The sequence below is a fragment of the Heterocephalus glaber genome, unplaced genomic scaffold (genome assembly GCF_053883595.1).
Source record: "Heterocephalus glaber isolate CG9 unplaced genomic scaffold, H.glaber_assembly_v1.0 deba00001004, whole genome shotgun sequence".
In the NCBI taxonomy this organism is placed as follows: Eukaryota; Metazoa; Chordata; class Mammalia; order Rodentia; family Bathyergidae; genus Heterocephalus; species Heterocephalus glaber.
Genome location: NW_028258179.1, coordinates 9,814,187 through 9,839,200, shown reverse-complemented (window position 1 = coordinate 9,839,200; position 25,014 = coordinate 9,814,187). Strand labels below are relative to the sequence as shown.

At 41.0% G+C, this 25,014-nt stretch overlaps 1 pseudogene; it reads left to right on the top strand.

Annotated features, from left to right (window-relative positions):
- Window positions 1–24,198, top strand: part of LOC101702309 (26S proteasome regulatory subunit 4 pseudogene) — a 31,155-nt pseudogene extending 6,957 nt beyond the window's left edge.
- Window positions 24,199–25,014: the final 816 nt, after the last annotated feature.

Sequence of the window (25,014 nt, the reverse complement as noted above, 5' to 3'; positions counted from 1 at the left end):
TTGTTACTGTTCAGTCTTGATTATTCCAGCACATTTTTCCAAGTGAATTTAACATCAAAAATAGATTTTTGGTAATCCCAGCACTCCAGGAGGCTGAGGCAGGAGAATGGCAAATTCAAGCCAAGATTGGGCAACTAGCCAGTTGGAGAGATCCCATCTCAGACTAAAAAAAGAGCTCAGTGCAAAGGTCCTGGGTTCAATTCCCAGTATCTCCACTTAAGAAAAATAAGGATAGGCTTTGAGGACTTTAGGTGGAATTGCATCCAGAAAGTATTAACATGCCTTCCCCTGGAGAACCGGCAAATTGAAGTGTCTGATGCCCAGGACCTGGCTGTCCCCTCCGGGTCCCACCCACAGAATTCTCACTGTGTCATGTAGCACACTCTCTGGCAGGCTCTTATTTGGGAATCCTGTTGCTTTTGTAAAGGAAATGTGTGTTTTCATTGACAATGTTGCTTAGAAAATGCATCAATAAACTGGTGTCACCTTTCCAGAAAAAGAAAGAGTTCCTAATATTTAATATATGGAATGGCCATGAAAATATCCCAATTTCAGAAAAATTACTAATTATATATATATATACATACATATATGTATGCATGTGTCTGTACACACGTGTGTACACCTTTATGCATGTGTAGGTTCAGAGTCCCAGAATAAACTGAGCTTTGCTGATAAATGGAACATCTATAAAAGCCACAGATCCCTGGGGTTTTGTTTTGTAACCAGCCACCTCCTGCATGCATATCTGTTCCAGGAATTTTCAAGTTGCATCAGGAAAGATGATAAATCAGGTTTGCCTTTTGATCTTACGTCCGTCCCTGTGTGTGTGTCCCCGTGAGTGTGTGTGTGTGTGCGTGTGTGTGTTTCATCTCATGGCAGTGAGTCCGTCCTGAACCAGGCTCACGGCCACCTGGCCGCCACACGCAGCTGTCCCACACACCTGGCCACAGGCGCCCTCCCTGCTGCTGCAAAAAGGTCCCCAGAGTGGCATCTGGGAGGGGCCAGGGAGGCCCTGGGGCTGTGGGATCCTCCTCTTGGGTTTACTGCTTTCTGGCCCAAGCCGAAAGGGACCCTCTGTCCCAGGACTCGTCTGTGAACGTCGGGGTGCACAGCCCAGCCCAGGTGCGGGTGCTACCCAACGGACTCCCTCGGCTTCCCCGCTCTTTTCACCTTGGTTGCTTTAATTTTTCATCTCCAATTTCACTTAAAAATTTTTTTCTTGATTTTTCAGATTATAAATCAGTTCGCTTTTGAGATTTATGTTTCTTCTATTTTTTAGTACATGTTCTCCGTACATAATCACATTCCTTGCAGGGAGCTGGTGCGTGCACACATTTTACTCCTTTTTTCATCCCCCGCCTCACTCCATCCCTTGGGCCCTTCTCTTTTGCAAAAGATCCCTGTTTCCTATCATCTATCTTTAGTTTGCTCTTTTGTTTATTTAAACTTTGGATTTCTCATATAAGAGAAAGCATAAATATTTAAGCTTGTGTGCCTGATTTCTTTTACTTAATACTGTGGTCTCTGGATGCATCTGTTTTCCTATAAGTGACTCAAATTTATCTTTCTTTATGCCCGAGTAGTGATCCATTGTGTGGAAATGCCATGTTTGCTTCATCCATTCATCTGTTGATGGGCATATAGGCTTCCAAGACTTAGCTATTGTGAGTTGTGCCATTATAAACATGAGTGGGCTGGCATCACTGTAATATGGTGTCTTTAACTCTTTCAGGAAGATACTTAGAAGGGAAGGAGCTGGGTCAAATGAATTTCTAGTTTCAGTTTTTTGAGGTCTCTCCATACTGATTTCCACAGTGGTTGTACTAGTTTATATTCCCACCAACAGTGGGGAAGGGTTCCTTTCTCCCTACATCCTCACCAGCATTTGATATTACTGTATTTGACCTCTTGATGATGGCCGTTCATTCTGGAGTAAGGTGGAATCTCAGTGTTGTTTTAATTTGCACTTCTCCAATGACCTGCGATGTTGAACATTTTCTCGTGTATTTATTGACTATCTGTACTTTTTCTTCTGAGAAAGTGTCTATTCATTTCAGTTGCCCATTTTTCATTGCTCTTTTATTTTGAGAGTGTCTATTTTTTTTTACTTCTTTGTATGTTCTAGATGTTAGTCCTCTGTCTGGGAAATATCCGGAAAAAACTTTTTTCCCATTCTGTAGGTTGTCTCTTCACTCTGTTGTTTCTTCTGCTATGCAGAAGCTTTTTAATTTAATATGATCCCATTTGTTGATTCTTGATATTATTTCTTGGGCAGTTGGGGTTCTGATCAGAAAATTCTCACCTATACCTGTCTTCAAGAGGTTTTCCTATCTAATCTTCCAGCATATCAAGTGTTTCTGTTTTAACATTTAGATCTTTGACCAATTTGATTTTAGCTTAGTACATAGTGGGAGATATGGATCTGGATTCAATCTTCTGCATGTACATAGCCAGTTTTCCCAACATAATTTGTTAATCATTTATTTATCATTTACCTTTCCTCCAGGATAAGTTTTTGTTCCCTTTATCAAAGATCAGATGGCTGAATGCCCCTGGGATTATTTCTGCATCCTCTATTCTTTCTCAGTGATCCACATACCTCTTTTGAGCCTGTGCTATGCTGTTCTTATCATTGTAGCTGTGTAGTATAACTTGAAATCTGGGATTGTGATGCCCCCTGCTTTGCTCTTGTTGCCCAGGATTGCTTTTGCTATTCTTGGCCTCTTCTTGTTCCATATGAATTTTAGGACTGTTTTCTCCAGTTCTGTGAGGAAAACTGTTGTTATTTTGATTGGGGTTGCATTAACCCTATGTATCAGTTTTAGAACTATGGACATTTTGACTATATTAGCTCTGCCTATCCAGAAACTGGATAGCTTTCCATTTTCTGATGTGCACTTCAATCTTCTTATTCAGCGTACTGTAGTTTTCATCACAGAAGTCTTTTGCTTCCTTAATTAATTCATAAGTATTTGATTTTTCTTGAAGCCATTGTGAATGATACTATTTTCCTAATTTCTTTCTCGGTGAATTCCTTTTTTAAAAATTTTTATTTTATCGGTACATTTTAGGTATACAATATAATCACATTCATCACTGGAAATTTGCACCTTCACATAATCTCTCTTCATTCTTATTTTTCCCCTTTCCCCTGCCCCCCCCCTTAACCCCTCCATCCCTCCCTATTTACAAAGACTTTGCTTCCATTTCTTCATTTTCTCATATTAATTCCATTCCCTTCTTTCCTTTCCCCTACTCCTCCCACTTCCCCTTCCCCTTTGGCCCTTTTCTTCCTATTTCACATTATCTATCATACCTTTTAGTCCTTATTTACACTTTCAGCTTCTCACACTAGAGAAACTATTCGGTATTTATACATGTGTGTCCTATTTATTTCACTGAAGAGTATCGCCTCAATATGCATCCATATAGCTATAAATGTCTCTAATTTCTCATTTTTTATGGCTGATTAGTACTCAATTTTATTTTTTAAAACCCCACATTTTCTTTATCCAGTCTCCAGTTGATGGGCATTTGGGCTGTTTCCAAGTTTTAGCTATTGCAAATTGCGCTGCTATGAACCTGGGTGCACATATAGCACTGTGGTATGATTCTTTTAATTTTTTGAGGAAGATAAGCAGCAGGGAAATAGCTTGGTCAAATGAGACTTTCAGTCCTAGTTCTCTGAGGTATCTCCATACTGATTTCCACAGTGGTTGCACCAGTCTACACTCCCACTAGCAGTGGAGCAGGGTTCCTCTTTCCCCACAGCCCTGTCAGCATTTGTTATTGGTTGATTTCATGATAGCACCCATTCTTTCTGGAATGAGGTAGAATCTCAGTGTTGTTTTCATTTGCGTCTCTAGAATGAACAGTGATATTGAACATTTTTTCATATGTTTATTTGCCATTTCTACTTCTTTGAGAAATGTCTGTTCATTTCAGATGCCCATTTGTGGATTGGATCTTTAAATCTGGGAGGTCTGATTTTTTTTTAAGTTCTTTATAGATTCGAGATAGTAGACCTTTGTCTGAGAAATAGCAGGTGAAAATTTTTTCCCACATTGCGGGATGTCTCTTCACACTGCTGGTGGTTTCTCTTGCTGTGCAGAAGCTTTTTAATAAGAAGAGATCCTACTTGTTGATTGATTGTTCTAGTTCATGGGGAACTGAGGTTAGTTCATAAAATCTTTTCATACACCAATGTCTTCAAGAGTTCTACCTAACCTCTGTTCCAGCTGGTTCAGCATTTCCATTTTAATATTTAGATCTTTAATCCATTTTGATTTTAGTTTAGTGCATGGTGAGAGATACAGGTCTAGTTTTAATCTTTGACCAGTTGAAACCCAATTTTTCCAGCACCATTTATTAAAGAGGCTATCTTTTCTCTAGTGAGGGTGTTTGGCTCCTTTGTTGAAGATCAGGTGCCTGAGTGTGTCTGGAGTTGTTTCTGCATCTTCTAATCTGTTCCACTGGTCCACAGGTCTGTTTCTTTGCCAGTACCATGCTGTTTTTATCACAGTAGCTTTGTAGTATAGTTTCAAGTTGGGGGTTGTGATACCCCCTGCCATGTCTCTGTTGCCTAAGATTACCTTTGCTATTCTAGGTTTCTTCTTGTTCAAAATGAATTTTTGGATTGTTTTCTCAAGGTCTGTGAAGTATGCTGCTGGGATTTCAATTGGGGTTGCATCGAATCTATATAGCAGTTTTGGAAGCATGGCCATTTTCACTATGTTGATTCTTCCTACCCAGGAGCAAGGAATGTCTTTCCATTTTCTGATATCATCTTCAATCTCTCTTTTCAGACTGCTATAGTTTTCAGAGAAGAGAGCTTTGATTTCTTTTGCTGGGTTGATTCCCAGGTATTTCAGTTTTTTGGATGCAATTGTGGAAGGAATTCTTTGCCATATTTCTCTCTCAGTGAGTCTGTTGTTGGTGTAGAGGAAAGCTATTGATTTTTGTTTGTTGACCTTGTATCCAGCTACTTTACTGAATTTGGTTATTAAGTCTAGAAGACTTTTGGTGGAGTTCCGGGGTCTTCTATATAGAGTATCATGTCATCTGCAAATAATGACAATTTGACTTCTTCATTTCCTATCTTCATTCCTTTTATTTCTTTCTCTTGTCTAATTGCTGTGGCTAATGTTTCCAAAACTATATTGAACAGGAGTGGTGATATGGACATCTTTGTCTTGTTCCTGATTTTAGTGTGAGGAATTTCAGTTTTGGACCATTTAGTATGATATTGCTGTTGGTTTTTCACAGACAGCTTTTCTCAGATTGAGGTAGAGACCATCTCTTCCAATTTCGTGTAAGCTTTTAATCATAAATGCATGTTGAATTTTGTCGAATGCTTTTTCTGCATCTATTGAGATGATCATATGGTTTTTGACCTTGGCTTTATTGATATAGTGTATTACATTGATTGATTTAGGTATGTTGAACCATCCCTGCATCCCTGGGATAAATCCCACTTGGTCAGGGTGTATGATCTTCTGCATTCTATTTGCCAGTGTCTTATTAAGGACTTTTGCATCTATGTTCATTAATGAAATTGACCTATAGATCTCTTTTACGGTTGGGTCTTTCTCTGCTTTGGGGATCAAGGTGATGCTTGCTTCCAGGAATAAATTTGGGAGTATTGATTCCCTTTCAATTTCATTGAAGAGTTTATATAGTCGCAGTAGTTCCTCTGTAAATATCTTGTAGAGTTCAGCAATGAAGCCATCAGGACCTGGGCTTTTCTTAGTTGGTACGTTTTTAATTACGTTTTCAATTTCATTGATTGATATTGTGTTGTTTAGAATTTTTAGGTCTTCTTTGTTCAACTGTGGTAATCCATACTTCTCTAGGGATCTGTCCGTTTCTTCTGTGTTTTCCATCTTATTGGGATACAGGTTCTTGAAGTAGGTATTGATGATCCTTTGGGTTTCTGCTGGGCCCATTGTAATTTCATCCTTTTCATTCCTAATTGCATGGGTTTGGGCCTTTTCTTTCCTTTTTCTGAGAAGGCTGGCTAAGGGTTTGTCAATTTTGTTTATTTTTGCAAAGAACCAACTCTTGGCTTCATTGATTTTATCATTCTCTTCAGTCTCCATTGCATTGATTTCTGCTCTGATCTTTAGAACTTCCTCCCTTGTATGAGCTTTTGGTTTCTTCTGCTCTTCTTTTTCTAGAAGCTTGAGGTTCAACATCAGGTTGTTTAATTAGGCTCACTCTGTTTTCCTAACATGAGTATTCACTGCTATAAATTTCCCTCATAAGACTGCTTTCATTGTGTCCCATAGATTCTGATATGTTGTGTTGTCTTTGTCATTTAATTGAAGGAACTGTCTAATTTCTTCTTTCATTTCCTCTGTGACCCTTTGGTTATTCAGAAGTGTGTTGTTCAATTTCCATGTGTTTATGAAATTCTTATGGTTTCTTTTGTTATTGATCTCCAATTTCATTGCACTATGGTCTGATAATATATAGGAGATAACTTCAATTCCTTTGCACTTACCTAAATATGTTCTATGAGCGAGTATGTGGTCTATTTTGGAAAACTACCCATGTTCAGCGGAGAAGAATGCGTATTCTGATTTTGTGGGGGTGGAACACTCTGTAAACATCTGTTAAGTTCATTTGTTCAAGAGTTTGATTGAATTCTAGTATTTCATTACTTATTTTTTTGTCTGTTGATCTACCTATTTATGACAGTGGGGTATTGAGGTCCCCCACTATTAATGTATTAGCGCATATATGACTTTTCATGTCCGTCAGTATTTGTTTTATATAGTTGGGCACACTAGTGTTTGGTGCATAGATATTTATGATTGTCATCTCTTCCTCTTGGATTGTTCCCTTTATAAGGATGTAATGTCCTTCTTTGTCTCTCTTAATCAGTGTTGGTTTGAAATCCACTTGATCAGCAAAGAGGATAGCTACTCTTGCTTTTGGGGGGGTTCCTGTCACATGGAGTATTGTTTTCCACCCTTTAGCTTTCAGTCTATGAGTTTCTTTTTGAATTAAGTGTGTTTCTTGTATGCAGCATATTGTTGGATCTTGCTTCTTGACCCATTCTGCCAGTCTATTTCTTTTGATTGGTGAATTGAGACCATTAACATTGATGGTTATAACTGATACATATTGACTTATGATTGTCATGACTTTTTCTTCTTGTTGGATTCTCCCCCCTTGCATTTAATTTCTTATCTTGCCCAACAGATTCATTCTGCTGGGCTTTCTAGGATTGTGATCCTCATTGTCTTTTCCTAGGATATTGTCTAAAATTTTTTGGAGTGCTGGTTTGGTATTCATGAAGTTCCTAAGGTGCTTTTTGCCATGAAAGTATCTTATTTCTCCATCAATTTTGAAAGATAGTTTTGAAGGGTACATCAGTCTGGGTTGGAGGCTGTTTTCCTTTACAGCTTGGAATACATCACTCCAAGCTCTTCTTGCCTTGAGGGTTTGCACTGAGAAGTCTGCTGTGATTCTGATGGGCTTTCCTTTGTATGTGATTTGTTTCTTTTCTCTAACTGCTTTTAGAATTTTGTTCTTCTATTGCACTTCTGAAATCTTAACAATTATATGCCTATGTGTAGATTTTTTTTGATCAAGGCTATTTGGCATCCTAAATGCCTCACTTATCTGTATGTCAAATTCTTTTCCCCTGCTTGGGAAGTTTTCTGCCATCACTTCTGTGAATAGTTTTTTTATGTCATCTGCACTCTCTCCTGTTTCTTCATTGACTCCAATCAGTCTTATGTTATTCTTCTTTGCATTGCCTAGCAGCTGCTGGATTGATTTCTTGTGGTCCCCTACAATTTTAAAGCAATTTTTCTTTTCCTGGTCACTAATTGCAATCTTATCTTCTATATCTGAAATTCTGTCCTCACATGGGCTTGTTCTGCTGTGTAAACTTTCAATGGAATTTTTAATCTCCTGGAAATCTGTTTGCATGTTTTATGGATTCCATTTGTTTCCTATGTTGGGATTCCATCATGTTCCTCCGCTCCTCTCTAGATTTATTAATCATGTCCTGCACTATGAGCACAATCTCTGCTATTATCTGAGAAATTATTTCTGATTTCATTTTTTCCAGATCCTCTTTTGTTGCCAATTCAGGGAGTCCAGGTGGTTGAGTATCAGATTATTCCATCTCATTTCTCTTTGGGGTTGCTGTAGGTTATCTGGAAGTCTGGTTTTGAGCCTTGTTTATGTGTCTTCTTATTTCAGCGGCTCAGGGGTGCTGCTGGTGCCTGTGTGGCTCACCTCTTCTGTGCTGGGAGTGGTACCAAGGTGGCCCAGAAGCCTCCTCTGCACTGGGAGTGGTGGTACAGTGGCCCAGAAGCCTCCTCTGTTCTGGGAGCAGTGACAAGGTGCCCCAGAAGCCTCCTCTGTACTGGGAGTGGTAGTTCAGCAGCCCAGAAGCCTCCTCTGTGCTGGGAGCAGTGTCAAGGTGGCCCAGAAGCCTCCTCTGTACTGGGAGCAGTGGTACAGTGGCCCAGAAGCCTCCTCTGCACTGGGAGCAGTGGTATGGTGGCCCAGAAGCCTCCTTTGTGCTGGGATCAGTGTCAAGGTGACCTGGAAGCCTCCTCTGCACTGGGAGTGGTGGTATGGTGGCCTGGAAGCCTCCTCTCCTCAGTGGATTCTTTATTGGTTTATAGGAGTGCTATTGATTTTTGTATGTTAATTTTGTATCCTGCTACCTTGCTGAATTTGATTAATAGTTCTAGGAGTCTTTTGGTGAAATTTTTTGGGTCTTCCACTTAAAAGATTATGTCATCTGCAAATACTGATAATTTGACCTCTTCCTTTCCTATATCTATCCCTTTTATTTCTTTCTCTTGCCTGATTGCTCTGGCTAAAGTTTTGAGTACAATTTTGAACAAGAGTGGTGATAGTGGACACCCTAATTTTAGAGGGAAAGTTTTCTGTTTCCTGCCCCCCCCCATTAAATAGGATGTTAGTAGGAGGTTTGTCATAAATGGCATTTATCAGATTAAAATAAGTTCCTTCTATACCTACTTTCTTCAGGTTTATATCACAAGCAGATTTGGATTTTTGTCAAAGGCTTTTCCCACTTTTTTTGAGACAATCATGACTTTTGTCCTAACCTCTGTTGTGGAATGGATTACATTTATTGATTTGCTTTTGTTGAACCATCCTTGCATCCCTAGGATGAAGCCTACTTGGTCATGATGTATGATCTTTTTAATGAATTGCTGTTGTACTCTGCTTGCCAGTATCCTGTTGAGAATCTTCACATCTATATTATCAAAGAGATGGCCTTGTAGTTTTCTTTTGTGGTTGAGTCTTTGTCTGATTTTGGAATCAAGGTAATGCTAGCTTCCTGGAATGAGTTTGGCAGTTTCACTAAAGGGCCTGAGGAGTATTAGCATTAGATGTTCCCAAAGTTCTTGTGGATGGCCTCCTGTGGATTCCAGGACCCCAGTGACTGCAAGTCCACCCACCAGAGTGAGTGGGGCCAGTGGCTGCAGGGCAGAGGTGGTGAAGGGACATTGCTAGTGGGTAAATGCTATTAACTGTCTCCCATTTCTACTTTGTTGGTAAATGCAGCACATGTCTGCACGTTTTGGAATTCGACATCCATCCCCAATATTGTGGAGCAATGGCCATTTTCCCCCAGGTTTTATGAATCGATGAAATATCTATTTTTAAATATAAAATAAACAGTGAAGAAGCCTGACAACACTAATGGAAAGCCTCAGGCCCCTGACAGCAAAGGAGCCAGGCCAGCCCCCAACCCCCTGGAGCTGGAGGTCCCGGGAGGCCCAGATGCTGCTCCTGCCCTGGTGGGGTGGAACAGAGTCACTGCTGACCTCACTCCACCAGTGGGGACCTCAGGAGCAGGGACACCCCTTGGACCATCTCTGACCATCGGTGGCATAATGGCCAAGCCAGAGAGAAATAAGGGCCCCAGTAGGGGCCCCAACATAGTCCCACTCACTCCCATGTGCATGTGCATACACACATACATGCACATACATGCACACACACACACACACACACACACACACGAAGAGGGCTCTGTGCTCAATGCCATTGGCCATCTCCAGTGAAGACCATGGCTTGCTAATAAAATACAGACGCCATTTGCAGAACCGCACATCCATAGGCCCAAGGCCTCCTTGTCCTTGAATACAAGTTTAGGTCCCTGGTATCTTTCCAGCCCTGATCTCTAACCTAAAGCTTCCTAAGCCAGGCCATACTGTGGACACAAACGTCTTTCTTCCTCAGCTTTCTAAACCTCCAGAGTCACTTAATCTCACACCCACAATGCCAAAAACACAGTGAGACAGAGGTGCAGCTCCTACGGTGGCTCATTCTGTCACAGGATAAAGGCCCACAGTGACCCCCCCTTCCTCTCCTGCCAGCCTCGCCATCACCATCATCACTGTCCAGGGGCCCAGCAGGCCTTGGCCCTTGCACTTCCGTCACTTTCTAGGAGGAACCACGTCCCCTGTGATGAGGGGGCTCCCTGGTGCCTCTGCTGCTTCTGAGAAAGCAGCCAACATCACTGACTGCCTCCAGGGCACCAGGGGACCCCACGCTGTGTGCCAGCCCTGCTCGGCCCAGGGTCCAGCCAGGACTGTGGAGCTCAGTTACGGAGTGAGCCAGAGTCCAGGGCTCTGTGCTTTGGGGCGGGATTCAGGTGCAGAGCACGAAAGGGCAGAAAGGCCTTCAGAAGTGACATCTCCCCTTTGCAGGCCGGCCTGGCCTCCAGCCCCCTGGCCAGAAATGAAGTCCTAATTCCATAGCCTCGGGTCACCCTGCTGACCCATGAGCTGGAGCCAAATGAAAGGACAGGAGCAGAATCCCTCCAGCTCCGGAGACCACCGCCTTCAACTCCTGACCCCAGGAGAGCCTAACCCAGGTCCTCCTAATGAATCCCACTTAACTGCTGCAAAGCAACGACAACAGAATGTAGTTTATGATCTCATTTATCTCCTGCCCTGTCACTAAAATATGAGATGCAAAAGCCCCACCCAAATATCTGAAGAAAAGCCAGTGAATTCGAGGTATAAATTCCTTCCTCAACACCCTTGACTTTCAGACTTTTATTACTGCCTTCCTTCATTTCATCGGGGGTCTGCCTGGACAGTGAGAAAGGAAATAGACTCAAAATCAGATTTTTTTTTTTGAGACTCCATCTCCTCCTCAGCCAAATTAAATGGTGTATCCCATTAATATGTGGTAAGAGATTAAAATGATGATAGACTTGGCTGGCCTTTTAGAATAAAAATGGCAATTGTTTGCTTGTGGGAGGAAAGCATTTGTGAGTTTGAAAACTCTGAAAATGAGAATAAACACTTCGATGACTCATGAGTGAGTCATATAGTGGGACATTTTTTCCCAGCTCCCTGGAGCAGCCCACACAGTCATGGTACTCACTGGCCCCGCTAAGGACACCAGCCCTTGTTGCTGCAGCCACCACCATCCCCGCGCCCATGTGCACTACACTGCTATTCTGGGAAACGACAACAGCACTAGAAAGGGGGTGATTATGAAACTCAGAGCTAACCCCAGTTCTTGCCAGAAGGCAGTCTGGGGTTTCTGGTAACTGCCAAGTCCTGCAGAAAGGGTTAGCTATGTTTCTTCTCCAGGAAAACCCAGAACAACACGTGCAGCTTTAAGGAGCCGTGCTTGGGATCAGCACTGGGAAGGGCATCCAGGGCACTGCCTGTGTTCAGTTACCCACCTTGAAAGTTTTCTGTGAGACATGGACCGCAAGTGGTCAGGGATGCTCGAGAGGAGTGGGCTTTCACAGCCATGGCTGGTGGCCTTCATACGCCCCACACCCCATGGCCTCCAGCTGCAGGGACCTGCATCTGTGTGGTAGGCTTTCTCTGCAGGGACAATCAGGACAGAAATTCCAGAAAGCACTGTCCTCTGCTGATGGAGGACAAGAGAGGTGGACTAACACCCCGGCTCCCCACCCTCGGGTGGGCCGACTCTGAGGCACCGTCTCCAGCAAGCCAGAGTCCCCAGTGGGCGTGGGCCCAGCTGACCACATCAGTCCTAGGCCTCCTTCCAAGAGCTTCCTCCCCGTGTCATATGCAGCTCTCACCTGCAGTGGGCCCTAGAATCACCTTGAAATCAATTACTTGTGCTCAAATCCTTGTCTTGGGGCTACCACTGGGGGAGCTCAACTCAGAAGAGGTTGCACTGGGTGGTCAGACTACAGGGTAGAGAACTGGACCTACCTTGACTAGTAATCAGGAGAGGGGTGTTGAAGGTTGAAGATTAAAGGGTGGAAGCCAGGACCCAGGGAGCCACCACCCCAACCATGCCCAAGGACCTCGGGCACTGACCCAGCTACAATGCAGCACCCGAGGGCTGCCCTGCCAGCCCAGAGAAAACGCTACCCAGCCAGAACTTGTGGCCTGTGAAGCCTTCACAGCCGCCTCTCAGGCCCCTGACTCGAGTTTCCTCTTCATCTCCAGGTCTCACGCAGTGCAGCCGTGAAAACCAGTAGCAAGCACGTGGGGTTAAGGTAACTAACATTTATAAATTCATAAAGTTAGACCCTGATCTAGGTCTTAAGCTGAAATAATTACAACTGTGATTAAATACTGTATTAAAGATTAAAGAAAAGTAAAATTATGAAAGTCCTAAGAGAAATGATAATGCAATGTTTCTGTCACCATAAAATGGACTGGAGAATTCAAGAGTGGCTCCAGAGGCAAAAACTAAGAAGAGAAAAATTGATGGATTAGTCTAATTAAATGCGTAAGATGCCTGTACCCCAACAGTGAGATAAAAGGGGAGACAATAAGGTAGAAACAGTATCCGCACATTGTTAATGGGCTTCAGATACAAAGTGTTTTAAAAACAATAAGCAAAGAACATGGATATACATATTACACAAATCAGGGAAATTTTTATTACCAGTAACTGAAGAATATGCCATATTTCTCAGCAAACAGAGCAAGCGCATTAGAGGCAACGTCCACATTGATGAAAACGTGGGGAGGCAAAACAATTCTGCCCTGGGGTCTAGGGTGTGCAAGGGGGCCGTGGATGATGCACACTCGCTGTGGGCATCAAGCTTCAGCCCACGAATTCTAGTTCTGGAAACTGAATCTCTCTCATCCCCCTAATGTAAGCCATGGCCAGAAAATATACCCTAGAAACATTAACAATGAAAGAGCATTTCTGAGGAGAAAGCATTCATAGAAACAATTAGACCATCTAGAAACATGAATTTGATCTATGCAGTAAGATACTATGTAGTCATTAAAAATAATATTGAAGTAAAACATACATTGGTGTAGAAAATGTTCATAAGAGGGGGTCGGGGATTTAGCTCAGTGGTGCCACCACCTGCCTTACAAGAGCAAGGTCCCGAGTTCAATCCCCGGTACAAAAAAAAAAAAAGAAAATGTTCATAAAATGTAGTAGGTGAAATCAGAAGCTGAAGGCTTTTGGGGAAAAGACTACCAAACATAAAGAGCATCTGAAAGCCACTCAGTTGTTTCTTAAGGAGCAGAATTACCCTGGGTTTGTCCCACTCTGTTTTCTGACTTTAATAAAAATCTATTAGTTTGGGGTAAGAAAATCCAGTCCTTGAAATTCATTTCGAACAAGAACAATAAGCATAAGTCATCTATTCACTCAACTGGAACAGTTAGAAAGGGGATAAAATATTTCTAATTAAAAATATAAGAGGAAGGAAATAATAAGAAATAAATAATTAAGAAATTATGAAAGAGAACAGTACCATTTATAAATAAAGCCATGTGTTTTCAGAAGGAGCAATAAATAGAAAAGCAGGAGGAAAATGTGCATTTACACTATGATCTCAATTATGTTTAAAAGCCCAGAAAATACTCAGAAGTAAACATGGCAAGATGTTAGATACCACATCTGGGCGTTGCATTCATATTTTTTTTTCTGAAAATTTATACTTTCATTTATTGTCCAAATACTCTACAATGAACATAAGTCTGTTTAAAAACCTTAACTTGATACTGTAAAGGGATAAAAAGGGAAAAACCTGAGTAAATAGAGTTTTAAGTGAAAATGTTGAAGGTGGAAATGATGGGTAGTTAGAGTGGGCTAAGCCGGAAGCGAACATCAGCGCTGGTGGGGCCGCCGAGTCGAAAGACAGTCCCTTGACTCCAAGCACCCAAGACTGGGCGCTGCAGGGCCCCTAATCTGGGCGAGGCAGCAGGAGACAGTGGTAGAAGACAGCATGGCGAGGGACACCGGGCTGGGGGTGGCAGGACGAGAGGAAGTGTGGACAAGTGGAGGGATGGAGCCACAAGCCCAGAGCCCCAAAGAAAGCAGCAACTGGGCCCTGCCAAGGGAGGGCTGGCCTCGGGTCCCGTGAGCAGCATAGGGGCTGCCAAGTCCCAGGGAGGGGGGAGGCTCTGGCCCACCCAACACGGCGTTGGTCTCAGAATCAGAAGTACGAGTTAAGAAATGGTACTGCCCCTGAGGGAAGCCAGAAACGCATCTCCTTCTCTGAGTCATTCTTATAACTTTACATTTTAAGGGCCTTTCCTTTTAATTAGCTTGTTCATTTCTATGACCAACTCTCTACTCAAGTTGTACATCATTTTTATGTTAGAGGTAACAGGAATGTTAAATCATATGTTACAGACATTTTTGAAAGCATAACAACCAAACTGTTGAATTTGAAAACGTGTTGAGTTTTTCAAAATTTGATAAAATATGTCTGGCCAGGCTGTGGAGGAATGTTTGTCCTCCTCATACTTCGCAGATCAGAATGCAAAACGTACATTCTCCTATGGACAGGAATTTCAAAATATTTACCAAAATTGCATATTCATTTCTCCATTGACTCAGCAATTCCACCTTGGAAACATATCCAAAAGATACACTGGGGAAAATATGAAAAGACGTATGTGTGAAACTAAGCACTGTGACACTGGTTATAACACCAAAAGCCTGGCACCATCCACAGACCCAGCAAAGGGCATGGGTTGAACAAGCCATGGTTTATCTGCATTGCGGGGAGCTGCCGAGCTATGAAGGACAATGAAATCGTCTATACACCGCGATGGTGTGACATTTAGCCATACTGTAAACATAAACACTGAGATTATTACCCGCATTATCTTGAAAATGGTATGTTTCCACATATTGAAAAAAATGGGAAAATATGAAAATATGTAAGTGCTCATTTATACATCTAAATGGGAAGAGAAAACACATTGTAACAAAATTATCTACAGTAAGCTGGACAAGACAGGGACTGAAGCTGGATATCTCTGAATATAACCTTGAATTACAGTTCCAGTTTAAGATTCGTCTAAGTAACGCACATCCATGTAAATAATCCCAAAATCACTGAAGAAGCAACTCCTAAAATCTAAAGACAGAATGAAGCAAATGAACCCAGATGTGTGTCAGGGCAGTGATGAACAAAGAAAGCAAACACTGAGTGTGGCTTCTAAATGTGGTGACTGCTACTCAGCCCTAGTGGGAAGAGTTGCAGGACACACACACTCACAACGTGACGCCGCCTTCTGTAATTGTGTTGCTGGTAATTAATGTGGGTGCTATCCTGAGCCTGTGGGGTGTGCACTGCAGGGTGAGGCAAGTAAACAGTTAATGTTGGGGTCATGGAGAGCAGGATTGGGGGCTTGGGAGAAAGGAAATACACATAGATTGATTCACTTTAGTAAGAAATATTAGTTCTAAATTTGAGTTGGTGGTAAAATTATTTAGATCAAAAAGTATTTTGTATTCTATGTGGGGGGACACTGTGGACTGCACCCAGGGGCTTCCTACAAAACAATATCCCTACCCCTTTGTAAATTTTTATTTGGACACAGTCTCATTAAGTGACTAAATTAACCAGGCTGGGCTCAGACTTGTGATCCTCCTGCCTCAGCCTCCCAGAGTGCTGGAGTGACCGGTGTGTGCCACTATGCCAGGCTAATATTTTGTCTTTTTAAAAAGTTGCTATTTCCCAGCTCTGTCCATTGGAAAGATGTAGTAATAAGGAAAACCCCACCAGCAATGAGTACTCTTAGAGCTTAGATTTTGGTTTCTCTACCACCTCCCATTAACAGGAACCCAGCTCCATGGAGAAATGGCTGCGTTCGGGTCAGGAGAGAGACAAACAGGAAGAGGCTGGTGCTTTTGTCCTACAGAAACAGACAGGCATCGGGCACGGCCAGGATCTATCAAAGGTCTCAGGACTCAATCTGAAAAGGCTTCTATTGGCCAAAGATGGGACTATTTGAACAGGAATAAGAATAATAATTTAAATAGATTGAAACACGTCAGATATTTTATATCTATGAATTCTTAATTATACTACTAAAAATGTCTTACTGGTCAGAACAGAAGGATGCTAGAAACCAACTCATTAGAAAATTTTAAATGAAAGGAAATGATAGAGTATTTATCCTGTCTTTTCTACAAGGATAGTGTAAGAAAATCTAATGAAGAGAACTTTTCTTCAAAGAAGTGTTCAGACTGATAATTGATGAGGAAACAATAGAATTAAAATATCAGAATGTTACACACACAGAAAAAGAGTATTGAAATAGTGGGATCCAGACAATACCCACTAATGGCTGCCAGAAATTGTGTGCCTCCTGATACACATCATATAGGAAGCACTTTTATTTTAAGAAGAAACTTTAATATGATCAAAATGTTAAACTAACTTTTAGTAAACAGAACTCATCAATATGTAGGAAGAATAAAATACAACAATGTTGGTTTCCTTCCAAGAATGAAATGCTAGTAGTTCACCATAAAGATTAAATGAAAACATTTATAAGGTCATCTCATAAATGTGTTAAAAGCACTTGCAAATCAAATATGAATTCAAAAAATTCATAGCAAACTAGTGGTGGAAGTGGCATTTCTTAATATGATAAACAATCTATAAAAAACTACAGAAGACATTATAGTTAATGATAAAATCCTGAAAACTTAGAAATCTTGAAATGGGGAAAATGTAAAGATGTCTGTGATCACCACTTTCAGTGCCAATGGTATAGTTCCAGACCCTAGCTATGCAAGTAAGCTACTCATTCTCCTGAGAATAAGGGAAAAAATTATAGGTTTACAGATTAGAAATATAGAACTTAAACTGCCATTATTTTCAGACAATTGATTGGATGTACAGAAAAAAATATTCTAGTAATAGCTTTGAATTTTTAGAACAAATGTGCAAATTTAGCAACATGACTAAATGTAAGATAAACAAACAAAAACAATTTTATTTCTCTATATGAGAACCATACAGTATTGAAATTAAAATGATACTCTAGAGCAGCTGAGGCAAGATAGGTCAAAGTCAGAGTGGTGGTCATGGTCCTGGAGGTGGTGAAAAGGATGACAAGGACAAGAAAAAGAAATCTGAACCTCCTGTACCAACTAGAGTGGGGAAGAAGAAGAAAACAAAGGGACCAGATGCTGCCAGCAAACTGCACTGGTGACACCTCACACTTGGTGCCACTTAAAACTACTCAACCTAGACAGAATTAAAGACTATCTTCTCAAGGATTCCAGGTCACTGTGCCACAGCTCCCAGCACAGAGCAGGCTTCTGGGCCAACCTACCACCGCTCCCAGCACAGAGGTGAGCCATGCCTATGCCAGCAGCAACCCCCTCCATCGAAATGAGAAGACAGGTAAACAACCCTCAGAACCAGACTTCCAGATCACCTATAGCAACCCCAAAGGGAAATGAGATGGAACACTCTGATACTCAACCACCTGGACTCCCTAAACTGGCAAGAAAAGAGGATCTGGAAAAAATGAAATCAGAAATAATTTCTAACATAACAGCAGAGATTGTGCCCATAGTGCAAGACATGATTAATACATATAGAGAGGACACAGATAAAAAAATAGAGGAGCTGAGGAATTTGATGGAATCCCAACATAGGAAACACATGAAATCCATAAAACAGATGCAAACAGATTTCCAGGAGATTAAAAACTCCATTGAAAGTCTACAGAGCAGAATGAGCCAAGGAGAGGACAGAATTTCAGATATAGAAGATAAGATTACAATTAGTGACCAGGAAAAGAAAAATTGCTTTAAAATTGTAAGGGACCACAAGAAATCAATCCAGCAGCTGCTAGATGATGCAAAAAAGAATAACATAAGACTGATTGGAGTCAATGAAGAAACAGGAGAGAGTGCAGAGGACATAAAAAAAACTATTCACAGAAGTAATGGCAGAAAACTTCCCAAGCAGGGGAAAAGAACTTGACGTACAGATAAGCGAGGCATATAGGACTCGAACCAGCCTTGACCAAAAAGAAAATGTATAGGGCCAGGGATTTAGCTCAGTGACTTCACCGTCTGCTGCACAAGTGCAAGGGCCCAAGTTCTATCCCCTGTACAAAAAAAAAAAAATGCACACATAGATATATAATTGTTAAAATTCCAGAAACCCAACAGAAGCAAAAAGTTCTACAAGCAGTTAGAGAAAAGAAACAAATCACATACAAAGGAAAGCCCATCAGAATCACAGCAGACTTCTCAATGCAAACCTTCAAGCCAAGAAGAGCTTGGAGTGATGTATTCCAAGCTGTAAAGGAAAACAGCCTCCAACCCAGACTGATGTACCCTTCAAAACTATCTTTCAAAATTGATGGAGAAATAATATACTTTCATGGCAAAAAGCACCTTAGGAACTTCATGAATACCAAACCAGCACTCCAAAAAATTTTAGACAATATCCTAGGAAAAGACAATGAGGATCATAATCCTAGGAAGCCCAGCAGAATGAATCTGTTGGGCATGATAAGAAATTAAATGCAAGGAGGGAGAATCCAACAAGAAGAAAAAGTCATGACAATCATAAGTCAATATGTATCAGTTATAACCATCAATGTTAATGGTCTCAATTCACCAATCAAAAGAAATAGACTGGCAGAATGGGTCAAGAAGCAAGATCCAACAATATGCTGCATACAAGAAACACACTTAATTCAAAAAGAAATACATAGACTGAAAGCTAAAGGGTGGAAAACAATACTCCACGTCACAGGAACCCCCCCAAAAGCAGGAGTAGCTATCCTCTTTGCTGATCAAGTGGATTTCAAACCAACACTGATTAAGAGAGACAAAGAAGGACACTACATCCTTGTAAAGGGAACAATCCAAGAGGAAGAGATGACAATCATAAGTATCTATGCACCAAACACTAGTGCACCCAACTACATAAAACAAATACTAATAGACATGAAAAATCATATATGCACTAATACAATAGCAGTGGGGAATCTCAATACCCCATTGTCACAAATAGATAGATCAACTAGACAAAAACTAAGCAACAAAATACTAGAACTCAATCAAACTCTAGAGGAAATGAACTTAACAGATGTTTACAGAGTGTTCCACCCCACAAAATCAGAATACACATTCTTTTCAGCTGCACATGGGTAGTTCTCCAAAATAAACAAGATACCCACTCATAGAACATATTTAGGTAAGTGCAAAGGAATTGAAGTTATCCCCTGTATATTATCAGACCATAGTGCGATGAAATTGGAGATCAATAGCAAAAAAAAGTGCAAAAACTTCATAAACACATGGAAATTAAACAATACACTTCTGAATAACCAATGGGTCACAGAGGAAATGAAAGAAGAAATCAGATGGTTCCTTCAATTAAATGACAATGACAATAAAATATATCGGAATCTATGGGACACAATGAAAGCAGTCTTATGAGGGAAATTTATAGCAGTGAATACTCATGTTAGGAAAACAGAGTGAGCCCAATTAAACAACCTGATGTTGAACCTCAAGCTTCTAGAAAAAGAAGAACAGGACAAACCCAAACCCCATAGAAGGGAGGAAATTACAAAGATCAGAGCAGAAATCAATGCAATGGAGACTAAGAGAATGATACAAAAAATCAATGAAGCCAAGAGTTGGTTCTTTGAAAGAATCAACAAAATTGACAAACCCTTAGCCAACCTTCTCAGAAAAAGGAAAGAAAAGGCCCAAACCCATGCAATTAGGAATGAAAAGGATGAAATTAAAATGGACCCAGCAGAAATCCAGAGGATCATTAATACCTTCTTCGAGAACCTATATGCCAATAAGATGGAAAACACAGAAGAAATGGACAGATTCCTACAGAAGTATTACTACAGTTGAACAAAGAAGACCTAAAAATTCTAAATGACCCAATATCCATCAATGAAATTGAAAATATAATTAAAAACGTACCAACTAAGAAAAGCCCAGGTCCTGATGGCTTCACTGCTGAATTCTACAAGACATTTAGAGAGGAACTACTGCCACTACTGTTTAAACTCCTCAATGAAATTGAAAGGGAATCCATACTCCCGAATTCATTCCTGGAAGCAAGCATCACCTTGATCCCCAAAGCAGAAACAGACCCAAACAAAAAAGAGAACTATAGGCCAATCTCACTCATGAAGATAGATGCAAAAATCCTTAATAAGATACTGGCAAATAGAATGCAGAAGATCATCAAGAAGATCATACACCCTGACCATGTGGGATTCATCCCAGGGATGCAGGAATGGTTCAACATACCCAAATCAATCAATGTAATACACTATATCAATAGAGCCAAGGTCAAAAACCATATGATCATCTCAATAGATGCAGAAAAAGCATTTGACAAAATCCAACACGCATTTATGATAAAAACCCTACAAAAATTGGAATAGACTGTCTCTACCTCAATCTGATAAAAGCCATCTATGAAAATCCAACACCCAGTATCATACTAAATGGTCCAAAACTGAATCCTTCACACTCAAATCAGGAACAAGACAAGGATGTCCACTATCACCACTCCTGTTCAATATAGTTTTGGAAACATTAGCCACAGCAATTAGACAAGAGAAAAAAATAAAAGGAATAAAGATAGGAAATGAAGAAGTCAAATTGTCATTATTTGCAGATGACATGATACTCTATATAGAGGACCCCAAGAATTCCACCAAAAGTCTTCTAGACTTAATAACCAAATTCAGTAAAGTAGCTGGATTCAAGGTCAACAAACAAAAAACAATAGCTTTCCTCTACATGAATAACAGACTCACTGAGAGAGAAATAGGGCAAACAATTCCTTTCACAATAGCATTGAAAATACTGAAATACCTAGGAATCAACCCATCAAAAGAAATCAGAGACCTCTTTTCTGGAAACTATAGCAGTCTGAAAAGAGAGATTGAAGATGATATCAGAAAATGGAAAAACATCCCTTGCTCCTGGGTAGGAAGGATAGACATAATGAAAATGGCCATACTTCCAAGACTGCTATATAGATTCAATGCAACCCCAATTGAAATCCCAGCAGCATACTTCACAGACCTTGAGAAAACAATACAAAAATTCATTTTGAACAAGAAGAGACCCAGAATAGTAAAAGTAATTCTAGGTAACAGAGACATGGCAAGGGGTATCACAACCCCCAACTTGAAACTATACTACAAAGCTACTGTGATAAAAACAGCATGGTACTGGCAAAGAAACAGACCTGAGGACCAGTGGAACAGATTAGAAGATGCAGAAACAACTCCAGACACACTCAGGCACCTCATCTTTGACAAAGGAGTCAAACACCCTCACTAGAGAAAAGATAGCCTCTTTAATAAACAGTGCTGGAGAAATTGGGTTTCAACTTGCCAAAGACTACAACTAGACCTATATCTCTCACCATGCACTAAACTAAAATCGAAATGGATTAAAAATCTAAATATTAAAATAGAAATGCTGAACTGGCTGGAACAGAGGTTAGGTAGAACTCTTGAAGACATTGGTGTAAGACAAGATTTTACAAACAAAACCTCAGTTGCCTGTGAACTAGCACAAACAATCAACAAGTGGGATCTCTTATTAAAAAGCTTCTGCACAGCATGAGAAACAACCAATAGTGTGAAAAGACAACCCACAATGTGGGAAAAAATTTTCCTCAGACTGTTCCTCAGACAAAGGTCTACTATCTCGAATCTATAAAGAACTTTAAAAAATCAGACCTCCCAAATTTAAAGACCCAATCCAAAAATGGGCATCTGAAATGAACAGACATTTCTCAGACATAGAAGTAGAAATAGCAAATAAACATATGAAAAAATGTTCAACATCACTGGTCATTCAAGAGATGCAAATGAAAACAATGCTGAGATTCTACCTCACTCTAGAAAGAATTGCTGCTATCATGAAATCAACCAATAACATGCTAACAGGGCTGTGAGGAAAGAGGAACACTGCTCCACTGCTGATGGGAGTGTAGACTGTGCAACCACTGTGGAAATCAGTATGGAGATACCTCAAAGAGCTAGGACTGGAAGTCCCATTTGACCCAGCTATTCACCTGCTGGGTATCTTCCCCAAATAACTAAAAGAATCATTTCACAGTGATATATGTACACCCATGTTCATAGCAGCACAGTTTGTAATAGCTAAAACTTGGAAGCAGCCCAATTGCCCATCAACTGGAGAGTGGATAAAGAAAATGTGGGGTTTTAAAAAATAAAATGGAGTACTACTCGGCCATAAAAAATGAGAAATTAGAGACATTTATAGCTAAATGGATGTACATTGAGGTGATACTCTTAAGTGAAATAAATAGGGCACACATGTGTCAATACTGAATAGTTTCTCTAGTATGAGAAATTGAAAGTGTAAATAAGGAATAAACAGTATAATAGATAATGTGGAATAGGAAGAAAAGGGCCAAAAGGGGAAGTGGAAGTGGGAGGGGTAGGGGAAAGGAAAGAAGGGAATGGAATTAATATGAGAAAAGGAAAAAATGGAAACAAAGTCTTTGCAAATAGGGAGGGATGGAGGGGTTGAAGGGAGGGCAGGGGAATGGGGAAAAAATAAGAACCAAGAGAGATTATGTAAAGGTACAAATTTCCAATGATGAATGTCATATTGTATACCTGAAATGTACCAATAAAATAAATTTTTTTTAAAGACTATCTTCTCATGGAGGAAGAATTTATTAGAAATCAGGAACAAATTGGGCCAGGGTTTAGCTCAGTGGCACTGTGTCAGCCTCAAAAGCAAGCTCAAGGTCCTGAGTTTGATCCCCAACACCACACAAAAAAGAAAAGAAAAGAAAAAAAGAAATCAGGAACAAGTGAAACCATTAGAAGAAAAGCAAGAGGAGGAGAGGTCAAAGGGGGCCAAAGGTTGGTAGGAACCTTGGAAGAGACCATTGATGACAATCATCGCATTGTGTCTGCATCTGTGGGCTCAGAACACTGCATCAGCATCCTTCCGTGTGTGGGCGAGGATCTGCTGGAACCAGGCTGCTCTGGCCTGCTCAGCCGCAAGGTGCTTCCATGATCAGGGGTTTATGGGTGACCCAGATCCTCTGGTCACGGTGATGAAGGTGGAAAAGGCCCCCAGGAAACCTGTGCCGACAGTGGTGGGTTGGACAACCAAATCCAGGAAATAAGGTCTCTGTGGGGCTTCCCCTCACCCATCCTGATACTATGAGGAGATGCATATAAATCTCCCTGAAGGAGTCATTCTCTACCATCCACCTGGCACAGGTAAAACCTTGTTAACCAAAGCAGCAGCAAACCAAACCTTGGCCACCTTCTTGAGAGTGGTTGGCTCTGAACTCGTTCAGAAGAACCTGGGAGATGGCCCCAAACTTGTCTGGGAATTATTTGAAGTTGCCAAAGAACATGCACCATCCATCATGTTTACTGATGAAATCAATGCCATTGGGACCAAAATGTATGATTCAAATTCTGGAGGTGAGAGAGAAATCAGTGAACAGTGTTGGAACTGTTGAATCAGTTGGATGGATTTGATTCATGGGGAGGCATGAAGGTTATCGTGGCCACATACCAAATAGAAACTCTGGATCCAGTGCTGATCAGACCAGGGCCCATCAACAGGAAGATCGAGTTCCCCTGCCTGATGAAAACACTAAGAAGTGCATCTTTCAGATTTACACAAGCAGGATGACGCTGACTGATGATGTGACACTGAACAACCTGATCATGGCAAAGGATGATCTCTCTGGTGCTAACATCAAGGCAGTCTGTACAGAAGCTGGGCTGATGCTTTGAGAGAATGTAGAATGAAAGCAACAAATGAAGACTTCAAGAAATCTAAAGAAAATGTTCATTATAAGAAAAAGGAAGGTAGCCCTGAGGGGCTGTATCTCTAGTGAACCACAGCTGCCTTCAGGCAAGTGGTTGGGACTTTTCTCAACCCCTGAGAAGGATGAGGTTTGAGAAGGTGCCCTGAGGGAGACCATGTTCCAGTTGATTTTTATTGGCAAAACATGGCATGTCTTCTCCAGTGTGACACGTAGGATGCCTACCAGATGGTCTTGTCTGTGGCCACTGTGCTGCTTGCTCTCTGCTTCCCAATAAAGTGTGCTCTTTCACACAAAAATAGAAATTAAAATGATACCATTTTCCATAACATTTAATAACCTAAAATGCCTCTAAAGGACTCTATATTATTAAAAATAATTAAGTCTGAAATCAATGGAGAGATATACCATGTTCATGGATTAAAAGATTCAATATTGTAAAAGAAGTCAATTCTTTGAACTACACATTCAATGCAATCCTGATCAAAACCTCCATAGGTTTTTATTGAGACACTTAGGCCAAATTTTTTAAGGTATTGTGGATGTTATTATTTAGATCTAGAATGTCTCCCAAAAGAATTTGTGTCCAGAGGAGGGGCTTTGGGAAGGTGACTGGATCATGGAAGTGCTACACTCATTAGTAGACTCATCCACTGATGCATTCACATCTGAGTGCTGTTAGGAGCTGCAACCTGGTCAGAAGAGGTGGTCACTGGGAGTGGCCTGGAAGGGTGCATCTCCCCCCCTAGAGCCTCCCTTCTCTCTGCTGCCTGGCTGCCATGGGGTAAGCACCTTTCCTCCACCAGATCCTTCTACCCTGCCCTTCCAGCCTTGGATAGCTGACTGTGGACTGAATCCTCTAAGAGCCATGAGCCAAAACAAATCTCTCCTTCTTTAAGTTGTATCAGGCATTGTGTCCCAGCAAGGGGAAAGTGACTGAGACAATGGAT